Raw genomic sequence first — 16,032 nt, 5'->3', positions numbered from 1 at the left:
TTTTTCGCACTTGTATATACAGTTCCGCCATACTTCTGGAGTTGCAATTGAAAGTGCTTCTCGCCAAGTTTCCCAAACCGCTTCGTCTGTATACCCATTAGGCCCAATATGGTTGTCGTAATATTATTTTGCTATTCCCCATATATATTCGATGGGATTAAACTGGCAGTGGTATGGTGGAAGACGTAAAACTTGATGCCCGTAACTTTCAGTAACCTGATCCACCACAAAGATTTTTGGTTTTGCATGTTCTTTTGCCAAACGTAACAACTCAGACTTTAATATATGCTGTGGAATAGATATGCGTTCATTTGTTAGCCATTCTTTAATCTTATCTACATTCCACGAATTTGTTGGACTTTTGTTTAGTATTTCTGAATGATAAGGCGCATTGTCTAAAATAATAATTACGCTGGGCTCACTTAATCCGGGAAGAAGTTTTTCACGCAACCATTTCACAAACATTTCCGTGTTCATATTGTCACGATAGTCACTGTTTTTTGATGTAGACGAAAATATTAAATCAGCACCTTCTATAAAGCCTGTCTTCCCTCCCGCGTGCAGAATTATATGTCGCTTCCCTTCTCCACTAGCATGCTTGATCGATTTTATGTTGTCATCTTGCCATATTCTCTTGGTAGCACCCTTAGAAAATATCCATGTTTCGTCTAAATATACAAAAGTTGACCCTTCTTCTTTAAATATGTTATATTTATTTTCTCAGAAACTCAATTCTCTTGTGTACAACAGAACTTCTTTCACAAAGCGCTTTTCTGTTATCCTCTTTTTTAAATTTGAATCCTATGTTATGTAGGACTTGCCATAAACTTGTTCTGCCGATGTCACCAAATTTCCTCTCTTTTAACTTAAGTAAAATTGTACCTAAAGTCACATGTTCCTTATTTGCACGCATTTGATATATGATATTACGAATTTGAAATTTTCGTCCTTCTAACATATTGTTCGTTTTTAATAACAGGCGAGTATGGTGGTGATCGTTTTCCGGCACTTCACTATTCTCGTTTTTAATTGTAGATCTTAATTTTGATTCGCTAATTTCTAAAGCATCGCACACGCGTTGTTGTACAGACGTTACCGATTTTAAAGGACCACCATTGTTTTTTTCCGCAATAAAGTACTTATGTAGGTTACAAATTAGAGTATCTACATCTAAAACACGTCTTGGCATTTTCGGTTAAACAGCACGAACAGATTCTCACAAAATTAACAATATAAGACGTTACCAATTCGACAGAATAAATTCAACTGGAAGATAACAAATGTCCTTATAGTTTCTTATAGCATTCCTGATTTGTTTGTCGACCCATTTAGTTAAATTACCTATTAAAATTGCATTAGTTTGTCATACTTTCTCTAATTTGGTTTTGCACCTATTTGGGTAATTAAGTACTTTCACTTGAATAATTAAAATGCCAAGACAGTACCGTAATTAAAATACCTAGGTCAAAAAATGAGCTTTATTTTGATACTATACAGTATGGTGCAAATGAAAGGAATAAATTCGTTATTTCGTAAACCGGCGACTTTAAGGAAAAATCCTGAAACAGGTCGATTTTTATTTTTAAATTATAATATTTTGCCATAAATGTCATACTAGTAACGTCATCCATATGGGCGTGATGAAGTAATCGATGATTTTTTTAAATGAGAATAGGGGTCGTGTGCTAGCTCATTTGGAAGATCATTCAATTCTCTATTTATTAGTATAAACATTTACATAATTGTTTATACAGGGCGCCCAAAAAATTTTTTTAATTTAAATTATTTGACAAAAAAAGAAGAATCTATATAATTTATTTAATTTAAAATACATTTTATTGCTGTTAGAAATCAGTAAAAAAATGTTTATATCACAAATAAACATTGTTTTTCGCTTAAATTAAATGTTCAAACTTCCTAAGAAACAGGTGGCTGGCGGGAGCTGGCTTGAACATTGAATTTAATCGAAAAGCAATGTTTATTTTTGAAATAAACATTTTTTCTGTTTCTGGGCAACAGTAAAATGTATTTTGAATTAAATAAACTACATACATTCTTCTTTTTTGTCAAATAATTTCATTAAAAATTTTTTTGCACGCCCTGTACAAATAATTGTGTAAATGTTTATATGCCTAAATAGTGAATTTAATGACCTTTCAAATGAGCTAGCACTCGACCCCTATTCTCATTTAAAAAAATCATCGATTACGTCATCACCCCCAGATGGATGACGACACTAGTATGATATATATGCCAAAATATCATATGTTGAATGGGTTTATTGACAGATTTTAAAACACAATGTAGGTATACCCCCAAAATATATTTTATTACTATTCCTTTCTTTTATCTGTTTCAATAGTTTATTAATGTTTCTTCACTGCTTATATCAATAATACATAGTCTCAATTTACAATCAATTACTTTCAACTGAATTTTAATCCCTTCCTTTCTTTTCTTTTCTACTCTAATTCTCACCCTTTAATTTATATCTCAATTTCATGTACCTACATTGTTGTCTATCAATTCACATTTATTACTGTTATTACTATATGACTGCTAATATACCCTTTTAGCTACAATTTTTAAGCTTTCCGATTTTTCATTCTTTTTACGACCACTACTCCTCTCATTAAAACATCAAGGAGTATTGACTTTAACAATTTAGGTTACAGCTGCACGTCCACATCTAACATACATATTAGATATCGACCCGTTTTGATCCAAACGTTGTTAGTCTTACACTAACACATACACTAATAAATAGAAGTCTTTAATAAATATAAATAAAAACAAAAATCTTTTAATAAATAGAAATAAAAATCTTTAAAACCGGTACAGATTTGTTGGTTGTCTTTCACCAACTATCTCTTCACCCTCAAAAATTCCCAAATTCCATAAACTTGTTTACCTTTGCAACATTCTCCGTCTATTCCACCATATCCCGTTAGCATAACTTAAGCAGATATATCATGTTAATGACTACTGAGGTAGTACCTCCTTGTAACCGAATCATTTAGTTACTTGTAACCGTTGACCTGAAGATGCTCTGCATACTTTAGAGAGCGAAACCGGTCGTCGGAAGTTACAATAAATGATTGAGAGTACGTCTGTCTTTTACTTCATTCAAAATATCATAATTTAAAAACAAAAATCGACCTGTTTCGGGATTTTCCCTAATGTCATCGGTTTACGAAATAAAGAATTTATTCCTTTCATTTGCACCATACTGTATATACGAGTAGTTGCAAAATTTACTGAATGCATTAACATTATTTAGTGGTGGCCGCATATCGAAATAACTACTCTGTGATAGACCACATAACGAATTAGTTACTCTGCGGTAGACCGCATATTGGATGGTAGACCGCATATCGAATCGGCACTAATCTATATATTTTTTCGTATTTAAAATATTACTTGCGGGTAAATCCTAATTGTTCTTTTAGTCAAGGAAGTCTCTTCGCATCTGCTCGGGAAAATGTTCTAGTCAGGTGTTTTGCATAATCTTACTCCTAAGTTAGTATTAAGTTTTTGCTAAGAAAGGTATTTCTAACAAGGGTGCATTGTATTTTATTATTTATCTTATTATTTTTCCTTAAATTATCCTGTTTATTAAATTTTAATCAAAAAATTACTAAAAATTCAATAATTAAATAGATATTGGCCCTCTACGCACCCGAGATCTACGCTTATGTTACTGGTATACCTAAAATATTACAATCGACCTGCCGATTCGTTTGTTTCTTTATTAATCCGTGACCGGTGTATCCCTACCGAATAGAGAGTAATAAAAATGTGCGCATAAAAAAAGTTATAACCCATTAAAGTTACAAAATGAAAATCGATTTTTTCGAATATATCGAAAACTATTACAGATTTTTGAAGTTATACTTCTTTAGGCGCAATTGAGAGTGAAATTTTGTTATTCTGGGCGCATGCGCACACAGACTGTATGTAGTTCGTTGCTAATCTTTCGAGTTATGTATGTATCAGCGCAAATAAGTCATTAAAAGAATATATTAGTGTTTTTAGTAAATTTATTATTTATTATAATTTTTATGTCTTTGGATTTGTCTTCCTCGGGAGTAAGATAATAAAATATCTATTATAACAGTTTTATACTTCACTTGATCTATTTGTCACCGTGATGTGTAATTATATCCAAGACGTCACCTACACAGGGCTTGATAGCTTGGTTGGTAGAGCATTGGACCAGAGATCGAGAGGTCCCGGGTTCAAATCGCGGACGATTCATATTCTTTTTTTTTAAGTTATACTTCTATAGGCGTGATTGGGAGTTAATTTTTATTATTCTGCGCACCTGCGCACACAGACAGTATAGAGTTCGTTGCTAAATCCAAAGAATATATACTCTCTCTTAACGTCTATATTCTTTGCTAAATCTTTTAAGTTATGTATGTATCAGTCCAAAAAAGGTGTGGAAAGAATATATTAGTATTTTTAGGAAATATATTTATTATAATTTTTGTGTCTTTGGATTTTGTCTTCCTCGGGAGTAAGATAATACGTAGGTATTATTAAAAAATTTTTATAATTTATACTTAACTTCGTCTATTTGTTACCGTGTTTTGTCATAATGTCCGAGAAACCGGATAAACAGTGAGGTCGTGGAGTCGTGGGTCATTGATTCGACTACAGATCGAGAGGTCCCGGGTTCAAATGCGGACAACTGCTGTCTTTTTTTAATATTTGGATTTTTGGAAAGTAGTACAAATTAAAATTAGTCTAATATTTAAATAAAATAAAAAGAAACTGTTTAAAGTATTTCAGTGCCTTGAAATCATATAGGAGAAGTATAACTTCTTGCGTGCGTACAAAGTACACACACATTTTTTTTTATTGAAAATGGACATTTTATTGAAAATGTCTTATGGCGGGGACATCTTTAAAAAACATAAAAGTGAAATTTATGCACCCCATAAAAATTTTATGGGGGTTTTGTTCCCGTAAACCCCCCCAAATATGTGTACGTTCCAATTAAATTTTTATTGTGGTACCATTAGTTAAACAAAATGTTTTTAATTCGATAAGTAAGTTTTTATCGAGATAATTTGAACATTTGTAAAATCCAACACTAATTTTTACATGGTAAGTAAGATTATAGAGACCTGGTAATAATATGAAAATTTATTGTGGATTTACATTTTTTACGTATATTTTGAAACATATTAATATCTCGATAAAAAATCGTGTATCGAAAAAATATTAAGAGGCAAAAAAGTTTTAAAAACGTTGTGTTTAACTAATGGTACACTTCGCGTCATATAAAACTGGTACACTTTTTTTTCCCAATGTAAACCTGCGTTCAGACTGACAATTATTGTTCGTGAATCACTTCATTGTTGCCATCACAGATAACGGAATTGCACTAAATCTAAATACAAAAAATAACGTTTAAATATATAAATATATTTAACGTTTAAATATATTTCGAATTGTAATAGGTACATATATTTAAATTACACACTTGTTCACTGTAAAAGTTATTCATTTTGTAATAATTTCAAATTAAATTTTTAATTTTTCCAGTGTGTTTTATTTATTCTACACAACTTAATGCAGTTTTGTCCTACAATTTATGGGAAACCAATCACACCTCTCGATTTGACATTAAACATAATAATTTAAAGTCATGTCAATATTTATTATCTATCATTATTTGTGAATTGAAATATTTTCATAAATTATAATAAAACACAAATCAATGTATGGATACTTAATTGAGATGACGGAAAATTACAATTGTTTTAGTTTTTAGTATATTAAAAAATGCGGTCTGTCGCACAGCCCCGTTTTTACCTAGTTTGCTATAATATTTTCGTTGAACTGGCAACGTTGCCCTAGAAATTGGAATGACACTTGTGACAAGATCAACTTACACAACTTGAAAAACACGATTTTCGGTTATAAGAGTTGTACCAGTTTTTTTTGACGCGAAGTGTACCACAATAATAATTTAATTGTAACGTACATAAACATTTGGGGCGTTTAAGGGAACAAAACCCCCATGAAATTGTTATGTAAACATATCAAAAAGAAGCCCCATCTCGATAAAAACTGGCTAATCGAAAAAATACTAAGAGGTAAAAAAGTTTTAAAAACATTGTGTTTAACTAATGGTACCTGAGTTATAATTTAATTGGAACGTACCCAAAAGTTTATGGGGGGGAGGGTTTAAGGGAACAAAACCCCCATAAAATGTTTATATTTTTAAGAAAACTGGCTAATCGAAAAAATACTAGGAGGGAAAAAGTTTTAAAAACATTGTGTTTAACTAATGATACCTCAGTTATAATTTAATTGGAACTTACCCAAAAGTTGGGGGGTTTAAGGGAACAAAACCCACATACATTTTTTAAATGGTATACAAATTTCACTCTTATTACTATTTTGGAAAGGTCCCTGCCATAAGAATACCACATGTCCATTTTTTTTAAATTTATAATTGGCTTTGGCATAAACCAATTAGCCAGACTTATTTTTTATTTATAAAATATCAAAAAAAAGCATTTTTTATGATCCAATATAAATAAATTAATTGTTCAAATTCTCACACTCTAGGATAAATGTTATTATGTTAGTAAAATTTGTGTGTTTCTGTTTAGTGCATTTTTTAATATTTATATATTTTTTTTATTTATTTATTTTTTGAATTATATTTTTTTGGTTTTTTTAATGCTTTATTTATGTAGTCTTTTGTTTAGTTTTAATTCCTTTTTTTTTGTTTTTTTATTTGTTTATCATTATTTTACTTTTTTAACATATTTTTTTTTTAAATTTTTTCGTGAACACACTTACAAAATATTTTGTATCGCATAATTGCTTCCAATGGTGTTAGTTTTTTACAATTTCATTTTGCAACGAATTAAATGATTATACAAACATTGATATAAGTTAATATTATTACTAAAAATTATACAATTTAGATTGGTTGGCAAACAGAATTTGAGATTTGCCATATCTACGAAAAATGATTCAATGCTCTTATTATTTCTTAAACATTCTAGGATTACGTGGTTTATATCACCAACTTCACCGCATAGACAATATGGGTTTTCATCCAGTCCTATTTTATATTTGTACAAAGGAGTCATAGCATGATTAGATCTTATTCTGTTTATTGTAACAATGAAGTTTCGTTTTGTTAATCCATGAAACCAGCTTTTCGATGGGATGTTATTTTGGTGGCCGACATAGTTAAGCCCTGTGACTGATGAATTATATTCCTGCTGTCACAATTGTTTTAAATGTGAAGTAAACTTGGAGGTAAGATTTGTAGATGGAACAATATTGGTGGTTAGATCGTATCCTGTGTCAGTGGCTGATTTGGCTAGTGTATCCACTACATCATTACCTTTTATTCCTGAGTGTCCTTTAATCCACACTACAGTTATTGTTTTCCCTTGTCTTGTTGCTTCAAAGTTCAGTTTTAACATCTCTGCCTCTATGTTAGTAAGGTTTTTCGGTGATTTCAGGTTTGTTATTCGGTCAACTGCACTTTTACTGTCAGTGAATATAACATGATTTTGTGTGTTTCTGGACTGGACGTATCTAAAGGCTTTTGCTATGGCAATTGTTTCAGCGGTATATATAGAACACTCATCTGGTAGCTTGAGCTTATAATATTGGGAAAAGTTTGCGTCATAAAGAGCACAGCCTACTTTTCCATTCAACTTGGATCCGTCAGTATATACAGTATGGTCCAAATGAAAGGAATAAATTAGTTATTTCGTAAACAGGCGACATTGGAAAAATCCCGAAACAGGTCGATTTTTATTTTTAGATTATGATACTTTAGCATATATATCACACGCGTGACGTCATCTATCTGGGCGTGATGACGTAATCGATAATTTTTTTAGATGAGAATGGGGGTCGTTTACTAGCTCATTTAAAAGGTTAACTAATTCTCTATTCAGTAATGTAAACATCAATATAATTATTTATACAGGGTGTCAAAAAACAATTTTTTAAATTAAATTAATTGATAAAAAAAAGAAGAATGTATGTAATTTATTTAATACAAAATAAACAAACTGGAACATGAAGTAAAAACCACTTCTATGTAAAAGGTATATTTACTAAAAATTTTTAGAATCCCAATGGATTCAATAAAATGAGTTCATCAGAACGTTTTCAAACCTATCGGTCCATCATCAGTGATTTGAATACTTGCAAAATAGCCCCAGAACCAAACAATGGTTGTGATTATAAATAAATCTACATTATGTTGAAATAAATTTAAAATGGCTAAACGCCGATGTTAAAGGATTAAACCTCTGGGAACATGGTGAAACTCTACCCGAGGACCCAATCAACCATCTTCGGTCAACGATGACTACTAAGTGTCCACAAGTGTGGACACTTAGTAGTCATCGTTGACCGAAGATGGTTGATTGGGTCCTCGGGTAGAGTTTCACCATGTTCCCAGAGGTTTAATCCTTTAACATCGGCGTTTAGCCATTTTAAATTTATTTCAACATAATGTAGATTTATTTATAATCACAACCATTGTTTGGTTCTGGGGCTATTTTGCAAGTATTCAAATCACTGATGATGGACCGATAGGTTTGAAAACGTTCTGATGAACTCATTTTATTGAATCCATTGGGATTCTAAAAATTTTTAGTAAATATACCTTTTACATAGAAGTGGTTTTTACTTCATGTTCCAGTTTGTTTAACTATAAGGTATACAGCCAATCCAGGGAACTGCCCCTTTTTAGTTAATACAAAATACTTTTTACTGTTGTCAGAAAACAGAAAAAAAATGTTTATTTGAAAAGTAAACATTGCTTTTTACGTAAATTCAATGTTCAAGCCAGCTCCCGCTAGTCACCTGCTTTTTGGAAGCGAAAAGCAATGTGAATTTTTCGAATAAACATTTTTTTCCTGTTTTCTGACAGTAGTAAATGTATTTTGAATTAAATAAATTACATACATTTTTCTTTTTTTGTCAATTAATTTAATATAAAAAATTGTTTTTGGACACCCTGTATAAATATCGATGTTAATGTTTATATTACTGAATAGAGAATTGAATAACCTTTCAAATGAGCTAGCACACGACCCCTATTCTCATTTAAAAAAATCACCGATTACGTCATTACGCCCAGATGGATGACGTCACTTGTGTGATGTATATGCCAAAATATCGTAATTTAAAAATTAAAATCGACCTATTTTGGGATCTTTCCGTAATGTTGCCGGTTTACGAAATAAAGAATTTATTCCTTTCATTTGCACCATACTGTATGTATTGGTGTTCAGGCCATCTTCCATTAATGGTTTCTAGAAAGTTTTCTTTTGGATCCAGGTAGTATATTTTTATATGTTTTGAAAAGAAAACATGAAGAGGTTCGGTGTAGATAGGTATAGTTTTATTGATTGACAGGGAGTTAGAGATTTGTGTCATTGTGGTATAGCTGTTTACTAGGAGTGGAGTTGCTTTGAGTGCCAATATGGATGGGTGAGTAGTAGGATAGTGAGGTCGTGAATGTTACGAAGATAGCTGGCTTCTTTCGATATGGCTTTAGCCATAAATTTATGACTAATTAGCTGCCTTCTGAAAGATAGTGGAGGTTCTACATATTCGACTTCTATAATATTTATTGGGGTAGATTTAAGATAACCAAGACATATTCTCAAACTTGTGTTTTTCTGGGTCTCTATTTTGTTTCGGTGAGTATGTGCTGCTGTTCCATATATGTGACTGCCATAGTCTAATATACTTCTAACATTCTAACCATTGTTTTATAGAACAGTAAAGCGGTATTTGGATCTGCTCCCCATTTGGTATGGCAGAATGCTCTCTGGAAGAAGATATGGTCCCAGTTGTAACTGTCCTTGAGTTATGTCCCTTTTTTAGTAAAAATACACACTTCAGATTTTTTTTCAGAAAGAATTAAGTTGTTTGAATCTAACCAGTGCTTAACTGACCATAGGTTTGTGTTTAAAATGTTCTGACAATTTGGAATAGTAGTACCGTTGGTGTAGATAACTATATCATCAGCAAACTGTGTCATATTCATTTTTAACTATTTATAATGGGAAATAAGCCACAATATTATTAAAAAATGATTTTTATTAACGTTTCGACGCCCAAATCGGGTGCCGTTGTCAAAATACAAAATACTACTGAATAATATTGTGGCTTATTTCCCATTATAAATAGTTAAAATTGTAAAAATGCCACAAGAAAATAGCTTCAGAACAACATTAGTGTCATATTCATGTTATTCAAATTTACTTCGAAGTCCATTGTATATAGTATAAAAAGTAGCGGGCTGAGTATGCTGCCTTGAGGGAGTCCTAAATTCGATGTTCGGGATCCTTGAAGATTTTGGTTTAATTTTAGTGAAAGCCGTGTATCGGAGTATAGTGAAATTAAAAATGAACATATTTGATGAGGTATTCCTATTGATGTCAGCTTATGGTACAAAATGTTTAGGTTTACGTTATCAAAAGTCGAGGAAAGATCAATAAAAACTGCAGCTGTATGTTTCATTATTGTATATCCAATAATAGGACTTTCACCAGTCCAGATACTATTATATATTTCTAACAGCGACTTTTTATGTTTATATGGGAGGTGAAACAGCATGGAGTAAGTTATATTGTCCTCGCCTGGTGAAGTATTATTAGATAGTTTCAACGATCTCTCTAATACCCACATCTCAAAACGTTCAAGTGCAAGTTGTTTTTGGGAATAGTTTTTAACGATAACTTATTGTATTCTATACATTCTTTTGCCCAGTCTGGTGAGCTTGTGGCATGGAATTCTTCTATCTAATTCGCTTCCGGATCAATAGGTAACTTATTCTTTTGCTTACGATTCTTAAAACTATTTACCTTTTTCCATACTTCACTGATGGGACTTGTCTGATTTAGGCTCTCAACATATTTCCTCCACTGCGTTCTTTTTGTTTCTTTGAATGTTTTTTTGCGATGGCATCAACTCGTTTGAATTCAAGTAAATTTTATATGTTTGGGTTTTCTTTCCATAATCTAAAAGCTTCTTTTCTCCTACGAGCAATGTTGTTGCATTGCAAGTCTCATTCCACCTTTGTTTTGGTTTGTGCTTCCAGTACTTATTTCTTATTATTGTTCTTTTCGGGATACAAATGTTTGCAGCTGAGTTTATCATGTCTATAAAATTGTTGTAGTTACATATAATGCTCATTTCCTCTAGTGTTGTCGTGTACAGATTCCAGTTGGCTTTTTTAAGAACCCATATGTTGTGAACTAGACCAGAAGTTTGTAACCCTGAGTCAGAGTTATTAAACTTCATACACTTACCGGCACAAAAAACCGCCACCCCAAAAAATGGGTCATTTTTAATGTCTTGTATTTCCTAAACCTGATGTCCGATTTAAATAATTTTTTTAATATGTTATAGCCTTATTCTTCAACAATATCGCTGTAATAATATTGTTGCTAGACAGGTACATTGTCATTGTATACAGGGTGTACGAATCAAACTGTTTTTTTCTCAAACTTTGGGACACCCTGTGGAATGTTTTAGCTTTTATAAAATACTGAAATTAGAATCCAACTATAGCTTCAGGTTTTCTTACCATTCTGTTTTTTGATTAATTCGCTTATGTTGGATAATAAAAAAGTTAGGCATTTTAACAACTACCCCTGTTTTTCGTCAATACAGGGTGTTTTTAAATAAGTACGGCATACTTTAAGGGGTAATTCTGCATGATAAAATAATGACAGTTTGCTTTATAAACGTATGCCCGCAAATGCTTGGTTTCCGAGATAGGGGGTGTTGAAATTGTTCTTACAAACTGACGATTTATTAATTGCTTTAAAACGGTTTATGATAGGCAAATGAAATTTGGTGGATTTTAAGAGGTAGTTATTGCGCATTTTTTGTCATACAATTAAGAATTTTATATTCACCATTGACGTGCATACGTGATATATCTAAAATGTTTATACCCGTATGTACGCCAATGGTGAATATAAAATTCTTAGTTGTATGCCAAAAAATGCGCAATAACTACCTCTTAAATTCTACCAAATGTCATTTGCATATCACAAACCGTTTTAGAACAATAAATAAGTCGTCAGTTTGTAAGAGCAATTTCAACACCCCCTATCTTAGAAACGAAGCATTTACGGGCATACGTTTATAAAGCAAACTGTTATTATTTTATCATGCAGAATTAACCCTTAAAGTTTGCCGTACTTATTTAAAAACACCCTGTATTGACGAAAAACAGGGGTAGTTGTTAAAGTGCCTAACTTTTTTATTATCCAACATAAGCGAATGAAACAAAAAACATAATGTTAAGAAAACCTGAGGCTATAGTTGGGTTTTAATTTCAGTATTTTATAAAAGCTAGAACATTCCACAGGGTGTTCCAAAGTTTGAGAAAAAAACACAATTTGATTCGTACACCCTGTATACAATGACAATGTACCTGTATAGCAACAATATTATTACAGCGATATTGTTAAAGAATAGGGCTATAACATATTAAAAGAATTACTTAAATCGGACATCAGGTTTAGGAAATACAAGACATTAAAAATGACCCATTTTTTTGGGTGGCGGTTTTTTGTGCCGGGAAGTGTATATATAGGAAGGTGAGTGGATCCATGAGGATCCTGTATGACTGACCAAGATATTAAATGTACTATGTTTTGCGTACAAATAGACAGAACAATGGCACTTTTCCTACCTGACGTAACAAGTGTGGGTGCACCATCATTGAGATACACAAGATTGCAGTGATTAATAGCATTGAGCAAAGAAACACCATATACATCATTAAATTCACAACCCCAAGAAAGATGATGAGCGTTGAAATCTCCAACAATTATAAAAGGTCGTGGTAGGTTTTCGAAAAATTGTATCCATTCTCTTAATTCTATCCGAGTCTTTGGTTTAATGTATATTGACAATATGTACACTGTTTTGTTATTAGGTAGAAGTTTCACTTCGATGCATGTACACATCATTTTTGCTGGTTTCTGTACTACGACTTCTGAAAATAATCTATTGGATTTTAACTAGTATGGCTACCCCACCGTAACCATCCATACGATCTGACCGAACAATATTATAACCTTGTAAGTTATAAAACCTTTCCTGTTTGAACCAGGTCTCTGACAAAGCTGCTATGGTAGTTTCTGTTGTAATTAAGACATATTTTAAGTTTTCTTTATTGGCAACTGCAGATCTGTAGTTCCACTGTAAAATGTTGAGTTTGTTTATAGCTGAGAAGACGACGAAGTAGTTGGTATATTGTGCATGTTTAATAATTGTTTACTAATTAATATTTGAGGCGCTTTGTGCAAGAGTGGAATAACTGATTTTAGCATTACTTTACATAATCAAAGAAAATGATCAGAAGCTAACAATATCCGATTGTTTTAGTAGTTTTACGTTAACAAACTATCATTATTGGTGAACATGCAAGTCCTAAAACAATCGGATATTGATAGCTTCTGATCATTTTCTTTGATTATGTAAAGTAATGTTAAAATCAGTTAATCCACTCTTGCACTATGCGCCTCATTTGTTATAAGTCTTGTTTCGCAACATTAGGATTATTAGTTTCCCTAAAATTTTTAAAAAGTTCGGTAACAATAGTAAAAATTATATCTAAAATATCAGAGTTTGACTCTGTTTGTAGCGTGTGAGAATTTGAATTTAAATTATTTTTATATGAAGGACTATTTATAATTGGAAGATCAGTTCCTGATTGTCTAAAGTTAAATGTGTATTCTGGATCTGACTGTGTTAAGACAGGACTATTTGGTCTCTGCCTTTTGCTACCTTTAGAAGATTTGACGACTGTATATTTATTATGATTACTATTGGCCGAAAAAGTGAATGGACGGGTAACAGAAGAACTATTTAAACTTTGGTTAACAAGAGGGTAATTAGAAGAAGGCAAATTTTGTTGATGAGAATCTTTAATAATGTTACTTGATGTTACGTCTGCATAAGATTTGAGGGGAATTTGTTTGTTGGCATCATGATAATTGACATTACTATTAGTCACGCATTCTTTAATTAATTTCTGTCTTTTAAATTCTGGACATGACATAAGATTTGTTGTGAAGTGGTCACCCATACAACTAAAACATTTTGGAGTTAATGTTGTTTCCTGACACTCTTTTGTATTGTCTTTCTGACAATTGTTACAACGGGGACTACTTCTACATTGCTTTCCCTGATGGCCGTATCGCAAACAGTTGAAACAAAGTGGGAAGTGGGACCTTTTGTTGATACGGTTCAATTTCTTTCAACATCTTATTTATAGTAACGTATTTTGGAAGTACTTGTGTTTTAAAGCTTAAGGCGCAGTCTCTCTTATGCGATTGTCGCATGCGTTTGACGCAAGAAGCAGTCGCAAGCGATGTTCTGTGCACTCCTCAAATGTAAACTTTATACGAGCGGTCTGTCTTGTGCGTCCGACGCGAGGAATCGTATGCGCCTGCTGCATCGACTGGTGATGATAGCAGTGCTTTGCAGTGACTGCATACGTCCATTTCATAAAACAAAAAAAAAATTTGACATAGAATTTAAAAGTTTGTTGTTTATCAACTTATGATAACGAGGTTCGAGGTTAAGAAGCTTTGTTAATTAATATTTTAATAATATGTAATTTCCAGATATAAATAAGCAATGCTGTTGTTTTCATAATTGCACAGAGAATAAACATTTTGTACTAACCATTAATGTGACACCAAGTTTTTCTTCTGGTGTTATCACTCTCTTTTTACCATTCTTGTAGGAGATTTCGTTATGTCTTCCTTGATAACACATAACAAGAAATGGAACTGGTTCTTCGTCACACGAAAGAAACTATGAAACTTGGTCTCATTATCAAACATATATTTACTTATTAAATTGGTTTGGTATCCTTCTTCAACCCTATTCACATACATTTCATCAGTTTTACTCTTTTTTTGGTTTACCTTCATCTGAGAGCATCATTTTTAAAATGTTCTCCTCCAATTCTTGCTCTTTTAATATGTGAAGATAAACCTGTCTCTGTAGATGCTCCATTATTATTATCACTAAATTAATTACTACTTACTACCATTACTACTAATTACTACTACCTACTAATTATAAATTACTACTACCTACTAATTATAAATTACTAAATATTACTATTATTATAAATGACTAATGAATATTATTAATTACTAAGTATTACCATTATTATAAATTACTAAATATTCCTATTATTATTAATTACTAAGTATTACTATAATTATAAATTATTAAATATCAATATTATTATAAATTACTATGAAGCAATGTTACTGTTATCGGTGCTATTAGATAATATATAACCTAACCTATTATTTTTAAAATTCCCGCTTTTCATCAGCTGTTTCATCTGATGCGTCTAAACGCACAAGAGAGACCACCCCAACCACTGCGTTAATTGCTTGCGACTGCTGCTTGCGTCGAGCGCATGCGACAATCGCATAAGAGAGACTGCGCCTTTACTACACACGATTTAGTAGGAACATAATTTATTTTATCATCGGTAACCGTTTTTCTATTTATTCTAGAAACGTTAACTACCTCAAAATTGGAATTTATTTCGATTTTTTTAATTTTATTTTTAAGATATTCATCGGATAATTCCGTTAAGATATAACACCTTGTCTAATAATAATAAATTTAGGTATATAAACATCCAAATTGTTTTTAACAAAAACCGGATTGTCTTTCTTGTCGATAAGGTAATTACCGTTTTTAGAATCCGTAAATTTAATTCTTAATCTATTTCTGTCAATTGTATCGATACTAATTATTTTATTATCTAATTCTGGGATTTTTGTAAGAATAATGTCACCAATTTTTAATGCATTAAGTTTACCTTTAAAACCGCTATCCTTATTTTCAACATATATATGGAACAGGCCACGATCATTTATGGTATACTTAAAAATTTCTTTGTTAAGTTTCAGTTTGGTTGAGTTCAGCCTTACTAAAACCTTTAAAATTGCTAGGGGATTCCATTTC

At 31.8% G+C, this 16,032-nt stretch overlaps 1 protein-coding gene across 2 annotated transcripts in view; it reads right to left on the bottom strand.

Moving 5' to 3' along the window:
* The window catches only part of LOC114344448 (mediator of RNA polymerase II transcription subunit 12), a 268,924-nt gene that overhangs the window by 169,860 nt on the left and 83,032 nt on the right, over nucleotides 1-16,032 (bottom strand). The gene's annotated exons all lie outside the window — the stretch shown is intronic.

The sequence above is a fragment of the Diabrotica virgifera genome, chromosome 8 (genome assembly GCF_917563875.1).
Source record: "Diabrotica virgifera virgifera chromosome 8, PGI_DIABVI_V3a".
NCBI lineage: Eukaryota > Metazoa > Arthropoda > Insecta > Coleoptera > Chrysomelidae > Diabrotica > Diabrotica virgifera.
Note: the sequence above shows the minus strand (reverse complement) of the source record. Positions and strands in the feature narration are given on the sequence as shown.